The following is a 21,738-nucleotide window of genomic DNA, read 5'->3' as shown; positions in this document are numbered from 1 at the left end:
CAAATTGCAGTATTAACAATTTCAGTTGTTTTGATTATTTTACAGTCACTCCATGACATTAATTACCTTCTCAGAATTTCCATGAAACCAGACACATTAAAAAACTGAGCTCCAATCCAGACACCATTCACATCATGTAGTGTAATTCCCTTTTGCGAAAAAAAAACGTACAGCAATGTTACATTTTAAAACATCTACAATACGTATATGTAGCTAAGCTATTCAGTATGTTGTATATATTCATATAACATATACATATAACAATGTTATATTTTCAAGATATATTATTAGTCTAAGAATAAAACAATTACATAAAGCAACTGTTTCCGTACCATTTAACACAACACAAGTACCACCCATTGATCTTGTTTTAGCAGTGATGGGATAAATTATGCATGCTGAACAGAACCTTAGTATACTACAGCATGCTTTCTGCTGAAGCAAATTTTGACACACATTCTAGATGGCTGTACCTGTAAGAATTAGATTTCAAAGTTAGCAAAAAGTCAAAATGTCCACAGTAAACAACCAATTACAATGTACCAGCCTAAGGCAAAATTTTAATTAATAGTTCTTTAATTTATATATATAGTTCTAAAGGAAATATATATCCTAAAAATGAAGTATTAGTGGAGATATGCCTTTGACACCTAACCACACCTGGACAGTAAAATATTAGATTAAGAAGAAATTGGTAAATGATTGTACAGTTAGAATTTTTTATAGCATACAGAGACATTATAAACCTTGACTAATGGATCCCTCCTTTTCTAACTTACTATCAATTTTTTGTGTCTTTTTTGTAATTTACATTATTGCTGTAAATTAAACAAATCTAATATTTAATTATCTGGCCATACATTCATATATATACAGTATATAGTACTGGTTTCCATTTTGCTGCCAGACATTTGGCAGAGAGACACCCTGGGGCTGGAGTGGCTGGCCCTGGAACTGGAAGCTGACTATTCCATAGTGGGGATGAGGGCAACTGGTGGCAGAACTGTATGTTTTCCTGGAACCCTTAGGAAAACCTCTCAGAAGGACTTTGTAATGGGAGCCAGTCCTGACTCCCATGTTGTGCGTATTTAGGACCCTATGCAGACGGTAAAATCCGGAACAGACTGGAGAATGGCAACAGAGAAACGTAGAAACGTGACAGGATCAGGATGGGATGACTGACAGGGAGGCATGACGGCAGTGTTCCAGTGCTCAGGGGGCATGGCGGAGGCAAACAAGTCCAAAACAATCCAGAAAGGGAAACCAAGTAGCAGTCTAAAGTCCATTGCCGGGAGATCTATGCAAACAGACACAGGAATGGAGACGAGGAATCAGGAACATGGAAGTAAAATCATAATGGAGCCGGGTTCTCCGAGCCCCGGACCTAGATAGTCAGAACACCGGGGAATAAGACCTGCCTTGGGATACCTGCGAGCCCGGGGAACAGGTAAGCCTTGTGGCGTCCATCTTCCAGTATCAAGCCCTGAAGCCCAGAGACGCCAAACTTAAGTAGTGAGAGTAAAATAGGAAACAGGTGCACGTAATGATGAAACTAAAATATAAAAAGGTCGGAGCACCCTCTACAGGAGGACTGACAGCCGTAACAGAATTACTCTGGTTTCCAAATGGAGAAGTATTCATAACATAATTCCTATGGAGTCTAATAGTTCAAACCTGCATCTGAGTTTTCAGATTGTTTAGACTTAGTCCACCCCCGTATAAATTGTTAAGGGCATTAATGTTTAGTTATCTACGCAGTCAGTTTGTTTGTGTTTTGAAAGAAATACAGCAGTGTGTTTAAGGCCAGATTTGTTTCAATCTGGCAAGATGTTACAACCAAATTGTTTATCAGTGATATGCCACCTTCTGGATTACTATGAGTCACCTCGTCAAGATCAATGGGAAGGCCCAAGTGTGATGGGTCTAGGCAGTAATATCTAGTCTTACAGCTACAAAATTCCATTTTTATTTGAATGATGGCAATATGACTGCATGGTGCTACATTGATTAAAAATGTGTACCATATTTGTGCCTTTCCTGTGATCATTCTGACATCACAGCATCCCAGCAACACAAGGCATATCATCTTGCTGCTCGTATACTGTAACAATGGCTTCCTTGCAAGACAAGAATTTGACACATAAGCTGTAGTTGTCCTACTTGTCAGAATTCAGTCCAATGTGATAATTTGTAGGATGAGTTCAGACAAAGTTGTGACACCCAGGGCTCAGAGACCAGCACAAAGGTATTTTCTTGTCCAGGCTCTATGTGGTAAAATCCCACAGGACAGCACTTGCTTCCTGGTATGAATCATGAGTCACAGATATACAACTTCTATTGTTTCCAGTGGTGGCCACACATACTACTAGCCTATGACTTTCATGGTAGATTTACCCTGTTAATCAACTACATTTTAAATGGCCTAATTTATTTACTTGCATTATATCTGTTCAATAAAATTTCAAGGCATGTTACAAAAGTGATTTTGATATTTTCCTGATAATGTTGTGGATTTCGTCCAGTTATCTGTGATAAGTTACTAGTATACTTGCAATCTACAGTGAAAAGCAGCACAGGAGTGCACGATTTTATTGTTCCCCAACTGATAGATTAGTACAAAGTGCATTTGGAATCACCTTTTCAAAGATTATTGACCTCCTTACCTATCACTATACTGTATCAACTGCACAGACCTCAGTGAAATCAACACTGTGTACAGTAAATGCATTTCTGTAAAACATCTTGGTGCAGAAGCAGTGACAGGGGTTGCTATTGCCCAGGCATCCAAAGATTCTTTAAAAGATTTCATTGCACCACACACAGGTAGTGCTTAACCAATTACATTTCACCCTGTGGGAGTTCTTGGAACACATCATTTCATATCTGAAAGTATAACTACTATTCTTCTGTTATGTTTTTCTGGATGAAACAAGTATGGCATTTTAATTTTCATGTAATTATGGGATATTCCTGCAGGGAAACTATTTGAGGCAGGTTTATTCTACATCAGGATTTTTGTAGTGTAAAGTTATTCACCTTCACAAAAATTACACTACAGTATATACAGTACAGGATGTTTTCTACACCTGAAATAATTCAGGTCTAGAGTGTAGATTAAATTTTAAACATTACAAATGAAACTTTATACATGTGTAAATTACAAAACTTCTCCTTACCTTTTGGTATGCCTATTTGGAGAAGTTTCTGTTGAATGCTGAAAAGAAAGGAGCCAAATTGCATTCTAATCAGTCTGTAGGGGTTTACATGCTAATGTGCCCATGATGAGAAATTGATAAAGATACATCTAATAAGAAATGCAGTAAAACAAATGCATAGTGCAGAATGCAAGGATGTACCTCAGCACTATCTGTTAACTGCAGCTTTTAGAAGTCTCAGCAGAAATGATTTATTGTCATCTCCCGAGACTGTAGAAATATCCCATATTGACCCTGTCCGAATTGTACCAGTCCCATAGGGCATTCCACTCCTAGTTCTCTGTTACATTGGTCCTGCATCTGAAAACGGATGTGTGCTCAAACAGGAAACAAAATACCCTACAATAAAATATGGTTGATTTAGAGTTTAATTCTGTTTACTCACATACAACCCATTCTTCTACTGTTTTTAGGATCCTTGCTAGGGATGGAGGGGGTTCATTCACAGGTTGTACATTCATGTTTAACCTCCTAAGAAACACATTTGTACTTTGACAGGCATTTAAATTGGATTCCTCTTTATTATAAGATATACACAATGTTTTTAATTGAAATATTTGTATGAAAATATTCATGAGGAGACTTATAAATAACATCCAACACTGCTCTCCCAAAACGGCCTGTGTAAAAGGAAAAAACAGAAAAATCTCTAATTTGTAGAACTGCATTATCTATCATAGCATACACATCCTCTTTATTAGAAGGCCTTTAGTTTTAAAATGATACCGACAGATTGATCATAAAATAATCTAATAATAGTGTATTTTTTTAACATCACATTTTCTTCCTATATAAACAATCTTTTTGTAAAGAAGACCTACCTCAAATGGTCCCTTTCCTTTTGGAATTAAATTCAGGGGATGTACAGTAAACCTGTCAGTAAGATTAAATGATGATTCACACTGTATTTTGTTTTGTTGTTGTGAGTTTTACAGGACTGAACAAATCTAAATGTAATTGGGGGAAAATTCTACAGCATTTTCATGCCACTGCATCTATACTGACAGTGTAACCCACCCAGGACATTTTTTTAAGCATACACTTAGATAAGCTTATAAACCTAATTCTTGGGCCACAATGATGCTGGTAAATAAACATATCTTGCTTCAGTCCTACAGTATATTGCATTTTGGTCATATTTGTTCATGCTAATTAAATATATTTAATTTCTTTTATTTTGATATTTTCATTTATATGCTTTTCTTGGCAATTATTCTAGAAGTTAAAGGTTGCAAGGACTTGAATTGTACCCGTTAATACTCTCTCATTTCTGCATATTTTTATATTAAAGTATCAGTATCAGAATCAGGTTTGGATACTATTATTGAACATAAAACCAATTAATTTTTTTTGTTAGATTAGTTCTTTTGTAACCACTGACTATATCCTCTGTCTCGCTCAAACACTTAGGCCCATTTGTACTAAGTACTGTCCAATCCTATTGCTGAGATCCCAATGAATATGTGGATTTTTCTGTGTCTCTTTGAAGCAGCAGCACCTGAAGAGCTAGAAGAAGTTGTTAAAATGGTTTAATTAGTTAGCTGATTTAGCTTATTAAGAGCTGAGTTTTATTGAAAACCTACAGACACAGCTTTCCTTCCAAACCGGGATTAAATATCCTTGTAGTAAAGGATTGTGCCAAATTTTACCATTCATAAAACTGTTGCAAATGAGTTGAAAGTGTCATGCGTTGTACTTAGCACAATTAAATTTGTGAGGTTTACAGATGCATTTTTCTGAGATACTGTAAGTGATTTGTGCATTCAAACCCATGGTGAACACTTAATTCAGGATGTTTGCAAAGTTTAAGTAGAGATTGAGTAAAATGTTGTTTTTCAAATACTTAAATGAGATATTGGCAATCACAACACTTATAATAATTAAATTTTTGAAGAACTCTGTAAATCATGTCTTAAACTGTCCATGCAAGCTAGTCAATAAGGCATGACAAAGCTTCTAACCATGGGCATTGTAGCTGTGCTCCTTTGCAAACAAAATCATCACAGTATATATAATTAATGATCCTTATACATATCTGATGAGAATAAAAAAAGTGACTTTTTATATTGATGAATCATAAATTATATTCTTGCGAATGCTATTACATTATTGATCACCCTACAATTCACAATAGCTGAACTGTACTATAACTGTAAAAATATCACTAAAATAATTGTGAGCTTAACTCAAACCTAAAACCAGGCCACATACAGTGACATTATTCACATTTCTCAATTTTACTTTCAGGCACAGATCTCTGAGGTCCACTGCTGCACCTCACAGTGTGCTGCTCCAGATACTTTGGAGGGCATTCTGAAAATATGTAAAATCTCTCCAGTTTTAAAACTTTCACCAAACTTGTTTTACAAGGTATTTGCTATGTAAATACGAAGTGGCACCTTATGGGGGAAAAATATAAAAAAACTACTTTTTGAGACTATTACAGTTTCATGGCATATCATCCTCACCATGGGCTCATGATACAGAGAGTTTCAGGTTGATACCTTTTACAGAAGCCAAGAAACTGAAGACTAAATTTAAGTAAAATGACCTATTGTGAAGATTCTATTTCATCCTTGTCAAAGGGAAGGGTGTCGAATATGATCTTGCTCCAGTGAATTCATGCCGGTTTGAATTCCAGAAAACTTTGGATCATGTTTATAAGCCTAAACAGTTGTAGATATGATAACCTAACCATTAGTTAAACTTTTTGTTCTAAGAGAACATACTGTAATATCATGGCATAAAAATAATAATACAAAAAAACATGGTACACTTACTTTCACAACAAAAAATACTAGTGAGATTGGTGTCATTCTAATACTAAATTGCTAAAGAATTCAAGTATACTGTTGCGAAAATAAAGTTAGATGATTCTAGGCAAGCCTCTGGAAATAAAAAAATATCACTTTCATTTTCATTAAAATCAAAACCTACTAACAGAGCTCTTAATTTTCCTACTAATCTTTGTGGTATTTCATGACCACAGCAGGGAATAGCACATACTGTAGGAGCAAAAGAGTTTCATGGATCCTGGGAATAAGAGCTTAGGGGAGAAATCATCAGAAGCCCAGCAGTTGCAAAACAAAATTCTAATCAAGCCCGGGATCTGATACAATGTCTCACAACACCCCTTGATTTTTACTCTTCCACACTCTTCCTGAAAGTATTGTCAAAAGAACAGCATTCTTTTCCTCACACCTCACTGAGAAAGGGACTTTATTTTCTTTAGTTGTTCTTTAGGCTTGTGTAGGTGTGTGTAGAGGATTACCGTGACACCTCACTTGATGTGGACATTTCCTTGACGTCCTAACATACTGTATTTAGTCATCTAAAGTATGACCAAGACTAGTGAACCAGAGGGTTTGAACAACACTAAAAAATGGTGAAGGAAGCAGAAAAGACAGTAATGAAAAGTCTACAAAGGTAGGCATGAATTCTTTCTATTATAGCCCGAAACATTAGTATTCTTGTTTGTTAGAGCAAGGTCATCCATGCTTTCATTCTTCAAGGAATACTTAGTACTTTACATTCCAAATGAATAATGACACAATCAGATCAAGTGTTTTAAAGAATGAAAGAGGCAGCAAAATAGCATATACTGAAACAATTATAAAGATGTACAGTAGGTGATATTCATATTTGTAGAGTTGATGGTACCAATCGATAGCAACATGAGACATATTATCTAACTTGCTCAGTCAAAGGAGTAAAATTACTGTATATTTAAACAGGTCTTTATAGTTATGTACGGCACATGTCCTCAAGTAATTGAATGTACTGATAACCAATTTAAAAGTAAAGGCATTAAATGAAAGCTGTCGGGCAGAATGACTCAATGGGAACAGTTAATTTGTTTGAAAATTGATTTCATGTCCAGAAACATTGCCAAACATAGTAAGATATCTATGAAGAGAAAGAGTATAAGATCTTCTGCAAATAAAAATACTGTGCTCCAGTCCTCTACTTGTCACTGAGTGAATAGCTTGATTGTAGCAAAGTGCAATAGAGAGCAGTTCCATCATTGCAACATAAGGAAAGAGAAGAAGGTGACACCCCTATTTAATGTATAGTGCCACTATGATGCAGTGGACAGAAACTCCTCAGCTTAAACATTAATAGTGTTACTGAATCCTTTACTTGTGTAACAAAAAAATGAGGCAAAATCCAGATTTTCTAAAACTGTAGAAAAGGTAGCAAAGTGAACAGTTTCTCCTATCAGATAATAAAAGTGGATTAAAGAGTCAAGGACGCTGTGGTAGATACTGGCCTGCAAATCAGAGCTCCATTATCACAGGAGCGCGATTGGATATTACAATGCTGTGGTATTTCCATGAAGTCAGAGGATAATAATCTATTATTTAAACAAAGTAATCAATCTGCTAGTACAACGGGTGAACTGAAGAGAAAAAAATAATATTCCCTTGCAGAAGGAAATAAAAAATGCCACGGATCATAAATTTTAGATGTCTCAAGAAAGGAATGAATAACAGTGGCTGATTTAGAGTGAGATGTTGATTTAGTGGTTGAATGGTCGAGGCAAGGATCTAATGTGCGATTGAAGTTGATACATCAGTTCAGAATTGAAATTCAGAAAAGGAATACAAAAAAAGTCTTAAAAATTGGTTATCATCCCATTTAGGTGCATAAAGATTAGACAGTGGTTTATCCAGTGGCCTGTCCCCCACTATAATGGTCGGTAGATTAACATAAGGAACAGGCAAACATCATTGTGCATATGGGTGGTGCAGCTCTTGCATTAGAGTGCAAAAATTTAAAAATGTCCCACCCACCCTTTATGAATGCAAGTATCTGATGTACTGTATGCCTGTAGCTTCCTGTTCAAAGGCAATATAAACTTAGTTTTTCTGAATGAGTTAAAAACCTGTTTCTTTTTTTAAGTGTTTTTTGCCCTTTCACATGTAGTAATGTGATGGTTAGAATTTACTACAACAATTAAAAATTGAAACAGGAAATTGCACAAGTGGTTTTATGGCTATAATATTCAAACAAGTATAACAAACCAACAAGAATAATAGCAGAAGTGAAACAATCTCCCTTGATACAAATGGTTGATCATTCACCCAGGTATTAGGAAAATAATGATAACATGATGATTAAAATATACTGACTATAACACTAATTATGGTTAATTACTGTCATGAACTTTACTTTATTAAATATTTTGGGAATAATAGTTTGTCTTGTGATTTCTAATGTAAATATTGAACTTATACTTGCCCAAAGCAATATACAGTACAGGCCAGGATACTCTATAGAGGTTTAAAGCTGACTGGGTACGTCACTGCTGTGTCCAATATTCTTCTGCTTGTCCCAGAAGGTGGTCCTTTCAGTGTCAGGGAAGAGGAAAGTATTTCACTTAAGTGGCCTCCTAACATTTTGAGCACAAGGTCTGACTGCGATCTGGGTGCGAGTGAGACAAAAGGAGAAACTGTACATTCACCAGGGGTGTAGCAAGTATTAAATATTTCTCATATAAAACAAATTGATCAAACTGAATGCTTTTATCTATGGAAGAACCTGTCAGCAAAATCAAAATTAAAATGATTGTATAAGTATTTCATCCCGAGTCATAATTTGGTGGGAGTATGTTTGGAAGCAATTACAACTGTATCTTTTTAGTTAAGAACTGTACCAACTTATTGTACCAGGATGGTCACTTTTTGCCAAATGTTTTTTTTGCAAACTTGCTCAAGCTCTGTCAAATTAGGGAATGTTGATGGATAGCAATTTTCGATTCTGTCGATAACTTTTTTATTGCTTCTCCACAGTGCCTAGAACAGGGAAATTAAGCAGCACACCAAAATAGCTTTGTGATGCAGATTCTTCAGGCTGAGAGATTCCCATTATATATTTATAGTTTGTTTTTGCTACCTGCATGCAACACTCAACATTGTCTGCACTAAATGTCATCTCTCAGCCCTGTCTTGGATTTTATCTAAATCTAATCTAAATTTAAATTGGCCCTTCTAATATCCTTTTTTTACCTGTGCTTATTACTCATTAAACTCCTTTTCTTTGACTGGATCCTGCTCTTTTCAAATCATCTTATGATTAAGTGCTTTCGTTTTTTTTCTGTATTTCTTTCTTAATTGATTTCTTCAACCATTTGTGACACTCTAATTTGAAATAAATCTGTTCTGTGCTTCATTTAGAATATATTTAAACTGCTGCCATCCTTTCTCTTTTGATGCCTTATCTATTAAATCCCATCATCCTCTCATCTTTTATAGTCTATTTCAGGGAATCATAAAGTTTTGTTTGGACTAGTCCTGTAAAATTGAAAAACATGCTTCAAAATATATTATATGATCACAGATCCTTAAACATCTCCTTCAATGTTTTCCTTATCTTTTATGATTGTTTTAAAATAATGGATAAATACAGGCATTCACGCTACTAGGTACTCCAACAAATTGACTAAACAAGTAGCTGTTAGTCATGTCTATCATTTCAGTTTCAACTTCTGAATTGGTAGACATGACTATAATCTACTATCCCTGAGAGTTCAAACCCCTGAAAACAATGTATTCCTTTACAGATACATCTCTGATTTCTTTTTGTATAAGATAGTGTTGTAATTAATATTTTAATCTGATAGTCTACAGCATGATTCAACAATCATCAATACCAGGCACTTTCCCCTGCAACTCGCAGCATCACCTGTAAATATATATACAGTACAATACCACACTCATTCAAGGGCCCTCTGGACAATTCTGGATCACTCAGATGACATCTTGTACCTCCAGAAACCTTATTTACTGCATCTCTTGCAGAAAATGCCCAGCTATCTACATTGGTGAAACAGGAAGGAGACTGGGAACATGTCAGGGCTGTGAGGATCAAAGATCTCTCATTTCACCTCTAATGGCCGTGATCATACTGATCTCTCCGTCTGCATTCTCAAATAGGGGTTTCTCAACTCCTATTGCAGAAAGATAGCCGAAACCCAAATTATCCTGAAACTAGGACCACAATGTTCCCCTTCTCTCAATGACAGACTCGTTTCCTTCTAATCCTCTCTATTCATTTGTTGGTTTTGACTTCACACCTCTCTTGAATACACACCACCTGAGTGTCCACTCTGGTTTTCTCCTGCTCCCGCCTCCTCTCCACTCCTGGCTTTTGTTCTCCCATGGTTTATTGACTGCTGACTTTCCTCTCTTTCTCACACCCGAAGAAGGCTCCACAGCTGAAATGTTGTGTTTCTTTTCTTCTTTTCTTTTCAGCATGGAATAAATCATTACTTGTTCCATAATTCAGATAATATGCCCTGACCCATTTGAATGCTGATACACCCAGGTATGATTCTGAATGAATGCTGCCTTTGATGTTCACATATTGGTATTCACCCACTTCTTCCATGTTTCCAGTCTCTTTGTATTCTATAATGTTGTATTTGTCAGCATTCCACTCTGTTAGGCATGTTTTAATGATCCCAATTACATAATTTCAATAAGCATAATTACCTGCTTATCTAACATTTGTTGGTGGTAGGCTCTGTGATGGACCGATACCCCAGTCAGGGGGTATCATGTGCTCTCTATTCTCCCAATGCCATGGAAACTAAAATAAGTTCCAGCCCAGAAAGCAAAAATAAGGAGAATTGTGGCTCAAATGTGGAACATTACTTACTTCTAATACACTACAATAATACTACTAACATTTAAGTATTATCACTTAATTACCGGGCCATTGGTATTTTTGTTTCTGATACTTTCCCCTTCTTTCCTAATTTAAATAGTTCTGAATTTCTCTGTCGATCCTTGCTGCATACGATCATACAATCCTTGCATATAATCATCCCTCTCCCTGGTACCTACATGTATCTAATTTAGTTTAAACCCATCCCATCTCTCCAGCACAGCATGTCCTTAGACACCTGTTTTGTTTATGGATTAATTTTTCCAATGTACCAGTTCCTTCCTTCATTTGAGATGTTGTCTCAAATCTTTCAGCTTCAGCTCTAGAGCACTCATTAACTCAACGGGGGATATGGATTTTGTGGCAGTTTATATAGATGTAGGTTGGCTTTTGGCCATGTCCCAATATGCACACTTGTGGTCTTGAGCTCTTCTTATGCATGTTCTTGCTCAAGTCTGCAAAGGCCCAGGGTGTCCCATTTCTAAATTTGTGTTTCACAAGAATGTTCATAAGTGCCCCAGATGTGCCCTTCTCAAGTCTGCATTGGAGTAAACTTCGGTGAAGGGAATTACCCCCAGTTCCTTGCAGAATGGTGACATTCATGTTCTAACGTATCCAAGTAGAGAGAAGTTGCCATGGAGATTAAAAAAGTCACATGCCAGTAAAATGTAACTTTTTTAAAGTTTTAAAATTCGTATTTTATGTAAAAAACAAAATTTCATTAGGCTACTTTAGATTCATACTGTATTTATTCTAGGTACACACCTAGAAGAGATACACACCCTGAACAATCTGAGCATTAAACTATGCCTAGAGACTGGACTAGTGTAATGTGCAAAGGAACAAGTTAAAGATTTATTCTGTGCTGAAAAAAGAAGAAAGGAAACAACATTTCGGCTGTGGAGCCTTCTTCGGGTGTGTGTTAGTGTAATGTGGTTACATATTAACCTTCCCACAGGCTGTCAGTCACTACTTGTGAAAGTGTTGCAGAGCTAACAGTGCTTGCCATATTTAACTTTATAATTTGATGCAACCCAACTGTAAATTGTAGTGTGTTTACAATGTGATTGGCCAGTCATATCTGGGCCTAAGAAGCTTAACAGGAACTGGCTGAATGGGGATAGATAAAGATGGTAAGTCCTGTAAGTAAGCTAAACTTAACCATTTAAGCAGTATGCTGTATAAACAATGGTCTCTTTAAATAAGATAAGTTTTAGAACCAGATTTCACACTTTTTATTATTTTTAATTTTAAAAGCAAGTGGCTACTTATTGTATAGCTGACTCACCTTAGATGTAGTACATATTCTATATTCATATAGGATTTCATATATATCCTCAAGATAATAAAAGTGGAGTCTGGAAAGAAGTACCTATATTTAAGCCCAGTCATCAATCAGAACATGCAATTATATAAGTATTGAAGAGAAATGTAAATGCATTTTTCTGATACTGCTGTTTCCAGATTTTAAAACTGAAAAAATTCTGATTAGCTAATATGCAAATGAGCCCTAACAGGACCTGCCAACCTGGGATTCATACAATTATCTTTTACCATAATGGAAATATTGGTACTTCTCTCTATTGTCAGTTAAATGCTCAGTTAAACTGTCAGAAAGAAAATCTGCCATACTGTTAATATTAATATTAGTCTGATGACCTGGGAATCATTAATAGAACTGAGGCAGGAAAATCAACAGGTAAGACTGAGCATAATATCTCTTTTGAATTGGGAAATAGGAACTTCTGCAAGGGGAAGGGGCAGCTGGTGTGACAGCACTTGACATCTTGTATGTAATTACTTCAGAATGGTTGACAGTTCCCTGTAATGGCATAGAAGGTATCTAATGGATAGGTAACTGTTGGGAATATATTAAGCTTTTTTACCATTTACAAGAAGCTTTCATTTAAGTTACCTTCAAAATTTCATTGAAGCTAGTTTTCCCCTTGAAAGATGTGTAATTTTGCTATCATTTCTTTCTGTGATGGACTTTTTTGAACACTTAACTGCTCTTTGGTATTTTTCTCTCTGCATTTAGACTACAGAAAACGGTACTTATCTTCATGTTGTCTAATACCTTTGGTGTAGTAAGTGCAAATTTGATTCTGTCCACTTGTATTAGAATTTACTTGAAAATTTTGGAACATTAATTTGTGCTTTTAAATCGGACACACTAAGCTCTCTAATATGTTGTTTTTTGTTACATGTACACATTCTTTTTCAAAAAGATATCTTTCCTCTTTTTATATTTTTATTTTTATATATTTTTGTATGTTGTACTATTTTTCTTTAGCCATTTTGTGAACTAAAACTCCTGTGTTCTCTTCCTTCAAAAAAAGAAACACAAGCTTTGACTGTAGTCTTTGACTGTTCATTTTTTTATTTTATTACATGCCTTAACAGGGAAACAAAATGTAAAAGAGCTTCCAGATTGGTACTGTACATGGGTTTTATAAGGACAAGTCAAAAGATTTTGCACTGCTTATTTCTTTTTGAAATTTGTTATAATTATTAATTAGACATTCCTGGAGGACAGACACTGCTATGAAACAACCAACCTGGCAGAGTTTAGCTGGTGGGTAAATCTGTATGTATGTTTCACATTTACCAATGTGAAATATTCTCTTCCTGTTGCAACAAATAAAAATAATGAAAATGTATAGAAGCTAAAGAGTTGACACTGCTAGTTATAAAAAAAATAAAAACACACCGGTTAGGTTTAAAAAAATAATTAGGTTTAAAATAAGTGAACAATATAAGTGGTTTTGAATTTAAAATAATTAAATGCAGCCATTGAGGACTCAAAACTAATTTATCTTCAAAATATTAAAAAAAATGTATTCTTCTTTTGACAAAATATTTTCAATGTTAAGATGAGTTAATTTAATCCATTGTTGAAAATAAAATGTTATGAAACATCTGTTTATTATGTTGTTTGACTGCACATTTCTGCTAAATTAGTTGATAATCCAAACTGACAACTCCCTCAGTTTGATACACCATACTCCTTCCTTTGAAGGATGCACTTTTGCTTTGGGAAGATGTTGTATCATGGTGCTTAGATCATTTTGATTCTTGCAGGTCTGTCCTTCAGAAATGAGTGGTGTGTTACACAATACTGATATAAGGGAGACACACTGAGACACAAACACTCAAAGGAACACATACAGGGAATTTAGTGTTTATAAGCAGACTTAGTCTTTGAAATGCCAATCAAACAAACAGTGCATTCAGAATCCTTTCTTTGTAAAATAAAAACAAATTCCCTTATTGGTTTTATGATAAAATATTGTTGCCACATTTTAAAACATAAAAATCATAGTGGATCGTCCTACTTTCCAGAATGGTTTAAATTTCCCCTGATTGTACCAATGTGCAGTACAAAATTATATATACAAGGTCTGAAAACCTCAGTTGCTAGTAAACAGCAAGGGATAAAGGAATGACACCTATGAGTCGTCCTTGCTTTCTTTTAAATGTTTTTATCCTATGTTCAAACCTGTTAAGTGCTAAATTTTCCATTCCTTCCTAAGTGTTTCAAAAAAAGGGCCCAATACAGTATGTCTGACATTATGGGAGAAAATACAAAATAAATTTTGTCTTTGATTAATGAAACTTTGAGAAAACAATATCAATTAATTTATTAATTGCTACGTGACCATTTTGCTTTGTGTATTAAATACATACATCTGTTTTCTAACTGCTATATCTAAATGTAGGGTCGTAAGGGAGTCAGAGGGAGCAAGGCAGGGTACACCCTGGAAAGGATGCCAGTCTATCACAGGTAACACACACGAAAGACATGAAAACAATCACACAAGCACCAGTTTTCCCAGAAGCAAATTAACCTGCCCGTATGTCTTTGGACTGTGGGAGGAAACCGGAGCACGCAAAAGAAACATTATTGAGAACATCCAACTCCATGCAGACAGCAACCCAGGGCCCCAACACTCCGCCATTTTACTTTTTGTAATTAAATCTTCAATTTGTTTAGAACTTTGAAATTTAAATAGGTTGAGTGGAAAAATATGATTAAGCAGCCTAGAGTACATATATTTACACAGGACAATGATGACAGTGTGCCTAATCGTCCTCTTGGAGCTGTGAAGTAGGAGTCAGCAGATTGTGGTTTCCAAGCTGGCACAGTCACTAGCTCATTGTGTTGCCTCCGGCAAGTCACTAACACCAACTTATCCTTCCCTGGCAACTGGCAGTGAGACAGGCTCTGCAATAAATAAGACATGACAACCCTCTTCACTGCTACTTGGGTTTTCATTTAAACCAGAGATTTTGTTTAGTGTAAAGTGATTAAAATATCTAAATGTTAAGAATGCTCATTTTACCCCTGTTCTAAACTGAGCATGAGAATCAGCTTCCTATTTTTAAATTAGTAATTTACCTATTTATACACAACAACAAAGAATGTATGGTCCTTGGGGAGTTAGGGATATGTAATGCCTTCACAGAAGAAACAAACTTTGACAGCTCTTCAAAACAATGCTTCATCTGGAATTGATGGGAACTCTCCTTCTTTCATAATCTAAACACCATTCTGTTGCATTTGCCTAAAACAGCATATCTCCATTTACATGGACTTTTACGTACTAATTACATGTTCTGTTTTTATCTACACTATACATTATCTTTATGTGTCTGTGTCTCTGTTTCAATGCTGATTTGAAATTGGTACTTAAATTGTTGGTTCATGTGTATACTATATATACAGTATATTTGCATCTTTACTGATATCAAGCTCATAAATCTCTTCCGAAGAATCACCTCCATAATTTGTTTTTGATAATTGAAACGCTTGGCCAAACAATTGCATTAAATCATGGTCTTAAGTGATGTGTCCATTCCTCCATGTCTATCATGTTTTAAAGCAAATGATTCCATTCATAATCATAATCAGCTGTAGAATTATCTAAACATTGTGATGGTCTGTTAATACTGTTGCTTATACAGCTACATGTAAATATAATAAAATATATACATTATGTACTGTATAGTATATGTATACTGTATATGGGTTCAACTATCCCATTTATTACATATCTTGCAGAAGGTGCTCTGCCATTTATATTGGTAAAACAGGAAGGTCGAGTATTTCAGGAAACGTGACCAAACAGTCAGAATCAGAGGTCTCTCCAAGTCACAATTTCTCCATTTAACCCCTGCTGACTATAATGATACTGACTTCTATGTCTATACTTTCACATGGATTCAATATCTCCTATTCCAGAAAAAATTCAAAAGCCAAAATTATCTTTAAACTATATCCACACTTCCCCCCAGATCCCAGTGATCGACGAATGAATGTTCTTAATCGAAGGGAGGAATGACAACAGCCAGATCTGTTTCTTCCAAGCTGTTTTAAACCATACTCATTTGTGACATCATTTCTCTAAAGCTGTATACATCATAGGTAAATCTCTCTTTTATTTGCATGTCAGCTCATGCATTCCTCCATGACCCCAGGATAAATCTTCACTCTGCATAGGGATTCTATGCGCATTCCCCATCACACCTGAAGAAGGCTCTGCAGCACAAATGTATTTTTGGGTTTTCTTATTGTCACGTCCCAGTGTGTGGTTTGTGTGTGTTTTTTTTATGTTCCACACTGCTGACTCTTGATTGTTCTCCCTCCCCCATTGGCCAACCATCACACCACTGTTTCAGTATGATGTCATCATCAATCAGCCCTCAGCCAATCAGAACTCATTTTATTCACTATATAACATGGAGGTTTTCAGGAAGAAAAGGCCTTTCGTTTGACTTCGGTGCCGTTTGGTTTTGGTTATTGCTTCGCTTCGCTTCTGGTTATTGCTTCGGCTTTGTTGGTTTGTTGTTTTGTTTTGTGTATATGTATTTTCGGATAGCTTCGGCTTTGTTGTTGTGTTGGTTTCTGTTAGTTACTTTGTACTTTCGTTTGTTTGTGTGTTTATCCTTGTTTTGCCATTACCTTGCCCTAATGTATTACATGTTCAACTTTTGTGTTCTTTTGTACCCTGTACCTGTTGATTACTCTCGTTTTCCCTTATTTGTATTCCTGGTTCACTTGTGTTTTTGTGTGAACTTTTGTGAATAAGGTTAGTTTAGGTTGTTGGGTACACTTACACATTTAGTTGATTTTGTATTAGTACACTAGTTTAGTATGGGTGAGTGCCATTTGTCTTGTATGGTTTTGGGTAGTCAGTGGAGGTTAGCTAGGGTGTTGAAGACGCCGAAGACCGTGTGTTTCGGGTTTCCTTTTGTAGTCAGGTCAGCTTTCCCTCACTGTCCTAGCCAGCTCCATTTTGTTTGTTATTTTCTTTTCTTTGGCACCACTCTAGTTCCTTACCCTTGTTATCACGCTTCCTAGTCCCTCACCAAAACCCACCTGCTTGCAAAAGAATTATCCTAAATGTTACACCCCTTTACCCCTAGACACTTGGGGTCGTAACATTTATTTTTACTTTTCTTTACAACTGCACATATTCATCGAAAAAATAACTTTGCGAAAAGAATCAGCAAAATCTGATATTCAGTTAATGGTGTTGGTATATTTGTATTATTTGTACAGTATGACTGTTGGGTGACATAGTGGTACATTGGGTAGTATTGCAGCCTCGCAGCACTGGGGCCCTGAGTTCAATTCTGGACCTCAGGTGTTATCTGTGTGAAGCTTGTATGCTCTCCTTGTGTTCACGGGAGTCTTCATTGGGTGCTTTGGTTTCCTCCCATAGTCCAAAGACATGGACTGGTGCCTTGTCCAGGGTGTATCCAGTCTGTACCATTTGCTTGCTGAGATAGACTCCAACTCAGTATTGGAGTAAAGCTGTTAGAAAATGGATGAATGGAAGAATGTTGGTTATTTTGTGTATATAAAGCCAGAATTAAACTTAAGAACATCTATAACAGAGCATTAAATTGTGTTTAATATTGCAGCACAATAGTGGAGTTCAAAGCTAACCAGATGTACTGTATACAGTATACAATAGAAAGAAGATGATGTGTGTAGCATTACAGTAAAATAAGCTGTAAAGAAAGTAAAAATAGACAAATAAAAAAATGTTCTCTGTACCAACCAGTGCTCCATTCATATGAAGAATATGCAAATACATTTGTTTTTACATTTTATACTATATACCTACATTTTATAGATTTACAAAATCAATATTTCTCACTTTTTGTAGTCTTCAACGAATATGATTTTTTGTGTGTGAATTGTGACATGTAACAAAGAATAGAGGCAGTGTGTTGAACATGTAAATGGAGTGAAATGATCTAGTTATACAATGCAGTTAGTGACAAGAAGACTCCAGCCTTTTCTTTTTCAGATGGATTCATAAAATATGCACCTCTGTGGTTCTTAATAACTGAACAGATGGTATAAGTTAGGCTTGGGGACGAGATGGTTTAATGAAAGAATCCTCTTATGACCTTATACCTTTGACCCCTGCAGAAAGTTCTGCAACATATAAATGAATATTTCAGAACAGAATACAGAGATAATAAAAGGTGGGAGGCAACTGTATCCAAGATCTTAAATGTAGCTTTTGGGGCTATACAAGTTCACAGTGCAGTAAACATGGAACAAATTGGATTATATGTTTAATGTTTACTTACCAATGTTCCAGATTACAGTTTTATAACTGAATGTGATATAAAGTTTCCTTAACAATATCTCTGGTTTTCACTGCCTTGTCCTTTTTGTGGAATGTTGTCGAACATTTTGAACAAAAATTATTTTTAGAAATTCACTAAAACTGTAGTGTACATCATCTATATACATCTTTGTGAAAAAGTAAAATTTCTCCCCAAAATAAACACAAAGGACCTGTCTACCTGAGTTCAGTAAACCATTACTTACTACTGTATATTGTCTAAGATGGGAAATGTGTTTTGTAGGCAGGTAAAAGACATAACACAATATATCAATACATTTAACACATTGTGAACCCGTTTACCAATAAGAAACATAAATGCATTAAATGAGAAAAACAAGTTAACAGCTTTAAGTAATCTTCACAATTTAGAAAGATAAAGAAGTTGTCTTCAGTGTGTGAGATAGAAAGATACTGTACATGTATTTATAAGAAAATAAGTAAATAAAGTAAAAAATATAACAACCAGTTGTCCAAATTAAGCAGGTTAAAAGACATGGGAATAAAGAATAACTTAGTTCTATTGCACTAGACTGAGCAGCCTAAATCCTCACCCTGATGGAAGGAATTCACATTCACTGTGCAAGGAGTGGTCATAACAGTCAAAGATTATATAGGCCTTCTGCACTATTTGTTTGATATAGATGTTTGTGAGTTGCAGCTCCTGTGCATCGATAACTTTGGAGGCTGCCTTTACTATTGTTCTCAGTCTGTTTTTATTTCATGGATTCAGGGTACAAAATCAGGCTCTTCTTTAAAATATTTATATGAATGGAGACGTTCCTTGTTTATGGTGCCGAATTAGCTTGCTTTGAAATGGAGGTGAAGATTGATGTACTGTACAGTATGCAAGCCATTCAGGATTATGTAGCAATGCATCATGTGTTGTAACTGGATTACAGCATTAACAGTTCATGCCTTCCCTTTTATAAAATCATCCACTTTGTTGTGAAAATCTAAGGGTTAAAACAATATGCTGTTAACCAATGTCCATCTAACCTGTCAATTTCTTTATGTGTGTCAAAGGAGAATTATATCACTGAGCTATCTACAATGATGGCAACCATGGTCTTGTGACACAGCTTAGGTGGACATACAGTACACTTCCTTTATTTGTACAACAGGTAAAATCTTTCCAAACAGCCATTATCTAATTGCAGACAACAGGTGTTCTGACATGTTTTCTTTGATTCAAGAGTAAATGGAAAAATTACTGAAAGGCAGTAAAAGGGGGGAAGAGTTCCAATGAATACAAACACTTATGAATTTATCATTTGTATGAATATGAAAGAAGTAGACACTGGATCATAGACATTTTGTTTCCCAGTTAATAAATGCTGATATTGATTCAAACATTCTTTATTTGGTTTTATGGGATATGATTTGAGACCATATTAAAGCACACATTTAAGGTCAAGAAAACAAGACACTTTCATACACAAGGGGGAAGGAGTGGAACAGGCTATCCTGCCATGCTGAAGAGGACACTGGTTTCTTTCAGGTAATGGTTAGATGAATTCATTCATTCATTAATCACCCACTATAAACCAGATAGTCCTAATGGCCACTTTTCATTTATAACCTTTCATATGTTCTGCCTGTTTAACAGTTACATACATAAGTTCTTTCTTTTATTTACATTCTGGGTTCTTTTTCACAGCAAGAGGTGCTACTGTACAATGTTTTTGTATCGGAGATGCTCCTCGTAACAGGATTATATCTGTAAAATCAGATTTAATGAGATTTTTAAAAGAAATTTCGAGCAGATACCTAAAGAATTATCTTCAAAGCAGTCTTCATGGTGATTTTTTAACTGAACAAAAGAACACTGCTTGCATGCCTGATGTGCTAATTAGAAGTCTCAAACACTTGACCTTTAAATGCTAAGTGTAAAAGTAAAATTGATATTATTCAAATGTATATTCCCTGCCATGATTTATAATGTCAGAATTGAGGCTTTAAGCATAATGGTTTTTGAATATATTTTTATTTTGATGGCATGTACTCACATTTAAATTCTATACATGATGTACATGATGGGACTATTATTTCATACATTAGCTAGAAGTTAATGACAGTGGAAAGGAATTAGGATCGTATTTATGATATTCGTAATAACAATAATAGTAATGACTATTTTCTTATGGGTATGTAATTTGCTGAAATCAATGGTTTGTAAATATACCTTCTTTTTAATTTCATTCCAGTTTGCAAGATTTTGTTTAAGCAAACACAGAGCAGATGTGACTTGCCTTTTTTCCCTCCTTTTCTTTTTGAAAGGATTATCGAACATAAGGTGCCAGGCTATGAAAATAATTACAAAACTTTCTACTGTCTTGGGTATAATCTCCCTCCATGCCTGCGTTAATCTCTTGATTTTATGTAATGCTGATATGTTTTGGCAGTCGTAGCAATGTAAGTAACAGTGCTATAATGTGTTGGCAGTCATAACACTGAAAATTACACTACTACAAAGTGACTTTAAAATGAACTACAGTATGTTGCTAAAGTTAATCTTCAAGAAAAGTAAAACATTTTAATCATCAATGGTTAAAGGGAGGATAAGCATTGAAAAATAAATTACTATATGTATGTAAATGTTTGTGTTCTCCACCGCACTGTCAACATTAGAAATAATTCTGAAAAAATTGTGGAAGGAGAAAAATTAACAATGAATGTCATAAAGTGACGTTTTTCTCCATAAAATTGTGTTTTTTTTATTTCCTCTGTTGAATAACTTGAATAATGTTTACTGTACATGTTTTCTGCAAAGGAAATCTGAAGAATATAAAATTACTGCAGATCATATGAATGAAACTGGAACATTGCTCTTGTAAGTGACAATGCTTGTAGTTTGTGATTGTGATTTTAAACCTTTCATTGTTTTCCTTTAATTGTGCATTTCATGTGAGTTAACATGATTATTGTTTATTTGGATTAAAATCCAGATAACTGTGAAAACTAAACTGACTGACATTTCTGTGTTAATCTTAATTCATATCTTAATTAACGTGCACAGAAATATGATTAGTGTCTTACATTTATTTTAAAGATATATTTGTATAAATACTAAAACAAGTGTTTTCTTAAAATTGTGCCTTTGACATTTAAAAAAACAAGATTGTATAGCAAATGTTTACACCTTGTAGGCTGGAGGATTCTGGATTCTATAGCAATTAAATAATTCTGTAGCTTTCAGTTTGCATTTT

The sequence above is a fragment of the Atractosteus spatula genome, chromosome 11, assembly GCF_055471065.1.
Source record: "Atractosteus spatula isolate fAtrSpa1 chromosome 11, fAtrSpa1.hap1, whole genome shotgun sequence".
Taxonomy (NCBI): domain Eukaryota; kingdom Metazoa; phylum Chordata; class Actinopteri; order Semionotiformes; family Lepisosteidae; genus Atractosteus; species Atractosteus spatula.
This window is presented reverse-complemented; position numbering follows the sequence as displayed.